Source organism: Dioscorea cayenensis, chromosome 5 (genome assembly GCF_009730915.1).
Source record: "Dioscorea cayenensis subsp. rotundata cultivar TDr96_F1 chromosome 5, TDr96_F1_v2_PseudoChromosome.rev07_lg8_w22 25.fasta, whole genome shotgun sequence".
Taxonomy (NCBI): domain Eukaryota; kingdom Viridiplantae; phylum Streptophyta; class Magnoliopsida; order Dioscoreales; family Dioscoreaceae; genus Dioscorea; species Dioscorea cayenensis.
Window position 1 is genome coordinate 8,882,955 of NC_052475.1, and position 3,525 is coordinate 8,886,479.

Consider the following 3,525-nt stretch of genomic DNA (forward strand, 5'->3'; position numbering starts at 1 on the left):
CCACACTGTTCGGTCCGCTAGTTGCAAAGTCATCCGAGTGGGCCTAGGCTCGTCCAAGCCTAGATTTTGAAAGAAAGTGTATGGCATGACGTTGATACTAGCCCCTGAGTCCACCAATGCCATTTCCTCACCTAAATTGCCAATATTACACGGAATGATAAAGCTTCCCGAGTCTTTCTTCTTGTTCAGCATGTTCTTTTGCAATACCGCCGAGCATGAAGCATCTAAAATCACTGAAGCACTTTCCTCCAACTTCCTCTTGTTAGTCAACAAGTCTTTCAAGAACTTCGCATACTTAGGCATTTGGGCCAATGCCTCAACAAAAGGAATATTGATGTGGAGCTGCTTGAACAAACTCAGAAACTTCTTGTACTGTTCATCCCCTTGGTCATTTTTAAATCTAGAGGGATAGGGAATTCTTGGCTTGAAAAGTGAGGGTGCCACCTCTTTCTCTTTGCTGGTCCCCTCTTCTACCTCTATAACCTCGGGTGCGTGTTCTTTTGGCTTCTTACTCGGAAGCCTACCTTCAACCTCACGACCACTTCTCAAAGTGATCGCCTTCACATGCTCTCTAGGGTTGGTCTCTGTATTGCTCGGTAAGCTTCCATGTGGCCTTTCAGAGAGAGACTTCGCAATTTGCCCCACCTGATTTTCAAGGTTATGCAAAGAAGCGGTGTGGTTGCGAAGTGTAACCTCGACTGATTCAAACCTTGTATTTGCAGATTGTATAAATCTAGCCAAGTGCTTCTAAGTTAGTCATTTGGGTTTCCAAACCTGAGACTCTGTTTTCCACCTGAGGGGCTTGTTGTTGTTGTTGTTGGAAACCCGGTGGCTCCATGGCCTTTTGTGGACCCTGATTACTCCATGAGAAATTTGGATGATTCTTCCAACCCGAATTGTAGGTATTGCTATATGGGTTTCCTTGAGGTCTCATGCCATTACCTACAAAATCAACGTTCTCCACCGAAGAACCATCACCAATAGAGATTGGGCAATCGGAGGGAGCATGTCCTCCACCATACCCGTTGTAATTAGTCACGACCGCCACTCTATTTGAAGTTAGAAAATCTAACTTCTTACTCAAACTCTCCACTTGAGCCGCTAATGAAGTTACCGCATCTATTTCATGGAGACCGGCCACTTTTTTCTTCTCCCTAGCGTTCCATTGGTAGCTGTTTAACCCCATTTCTTTAATTAACTGCCGAGCCTCATCGGGGGTGTTGCTACCTAAGGTACCTCCTGCTGCCGCATCCAACAATTGCCTTGTACTCGGGTTCAAACCATTATAAAAAGTTTGAACGATCATCCACTCCGGGAATCCGTGTTGCGGGCACTTTCTCAAGAGCTCCTTGAACCTTTCCCATGTCTTAAATAGAGACTCCAATTCCAACTGAACAAAGGATGAGATCTCATTCCTAAGCTTTGCAGATTTTCCGGGAGGAAAGTAACGGGCAAGAAAAGCTTCTACCATTTCCTCCCATGTGGTAATCGATGCTCTAGGTAATGAGTGTAACCATCGCTCGCCTCCCCTTCGTGGAAAAATGGGAAGGCTTTTTAACTTGATGGCATCATCCGGCACTCCGCTTTATCTTCAAAGATATCACACACCTCGAGAAAACTCTCTATATGATCTGCTTTGGATCCTCATCGCCAAACCGTTGAACTCGTCTGGATTGTCGCAATATGTGGATGAATGCCGGCTTCAACTCAAAGTTCTAAGCTGTATTCGAGGGAAGCACAATACTCGTTTGTGTCCCCAACACTGAAGGTCTGGCATAATCGGATAATGTTCGCTGTTGCTCGTTCTGTTCTGCTGCCATGTTTTCAGATCCTCCCACTTCCAAATCAGCTAAATTAGACTGTTCTTACACAGGCTCTTTCCTTTTTTTCTAAGTGTATGTTCAAGATCAGGATCTCCTTCAACCAATATTGAGGGATTCCCTGGGGTCATAACTTGGAGCTGCACCCAAAAAAGAAAGAAAAAGAAATCAGCATGATGATAGAATAAGAAGATAGGAAATAGAATGTATGGTGAAATAACTAAGAAAACAAAGTGCAAAGTATCTCTAAACACCTAATCCCCAGTAATGGCGCCAAAAACTTGACAAGGTCCCCTTGCGTATATCCCGCAAGTGTACGGGTTCATCGAAGTAATAATCCCGGATGAGCGGGTATCGAATCCACAGGGAGTAGGGAATAAAAACACTTAATCCGCTTCTTAGCTATGTGTGAAATCAATAGTGATAAGTGTGACAATGATTCAATTCTCGTAAGTAAAATCAACAAGTAAGAGAGCACGAGTAAAGGAGAAGGTAAGACAATCGATAAAGATGGGGTACTCGGATAATGCTCCTCCTAGGACGATTACTTCAAGTGCAAGAACCCTCTATTATGCTTTATAATCAATGCAATTGTGAGTCATGGAAATCCTTCATTACATAGTCCCAAATCTAAGGTCAACTATGACTAACTCTATACATATCCCGGAGGAAAAATCGAACAATCTCAACACCTCGCACTCGCATAGAGTTGCAATGAGCTCTAGGGATTCCAAGTGATAAATCTCTTCCTAATTATAGACCTACCCCTTTGGTTCAGGTGGAAGGTCCCTAACCACGATTAAGCCCTAGATACTAAGATCACCTCAACGCTTCACTCCGTTGCACGCGCAACTAAGCCCCAGCGGAAGGTTCATCCCTTAGACCATTCACTCTATTATGGCCGCAAAGAACACGAGGAACGGAGGTAGAATTTATCACGCCGGAGGGAAAGAGGACGCTCCCTGCACCTCTCGATCGATCCTCTCAACCCTCTCCAACCTAGCTTTTGTCTAACACTCGTGGTGTGTCACTCACTCACAAGGTTACCAACAAGAACTCTCAACCCTAGTGTCACTCTAAGGGAAATGTTCATACAATCAAGCATTCAAGGTTGGAACTCACAATAAACATCAATTAATTGAAAGCATAATAAAGAGATTCAATGAAACAAATACATCCTAGGGTTCACAAATACCCAAGTACCCATTAGGGGTTTAGCTCTCCATGGAGCTAAGTACAATCAAAGAAATAGAATGCGAAAGCAATGAATCTATAAAGAAACCCCCTTGATGGTCGTGTCGATGGTCTTGTGGAGAGTCCTCTACTCGTCGCAAGGGATCCTTTGTCCGGCATAGGATACACCTCGCCGGATCGATGCCGACGAAAGCTCACCCAATAACCTTCTTCCAAATGACGCGCGATGTCGGAGCCGTATTACCTCTCCAAAACCTTGGCCAATACCCCTCAAAACCCTAGCCGAAGCCCTCTCTCAAGTTGGGGAAAAGATCGAGAAAAGAATGCTGAAATCGGGGCTGAATCAGCTTTAAATAGGGTTGGAGTCGGGCAACTACACGGGCCTGTGGATTTTTCACACGGGCGTGGATAATTTCCACACGCCCGTGTGGATTCTCTCAGTCCTGTTTTTCTCGGCGGCTATGAGCAGTGTTGTTATAGTACTGCACTATGATGCAAGGCATGAATAGCT

The 3,525-nt window shown here is 44.7% G+C and overlaps 1 non-coding gene across 1 annotated transcript; it reads left to right on the forward strand.

Annotated features, from left to right (window-relative positions):
• Positions 1-1,316: 1,316 nt before the first annotated feature.
• LOC120262733 lies at positions 1,317-1,423 on the forward strand. The gene has a single exon (XR_005536987.1). It is a non-coding gene; the product is annotated as a small nucleolar RNA R71 (small nucleolar RNA).
• Positions 1,424-3,525: the final 2,102 nt, after the last annotated feature.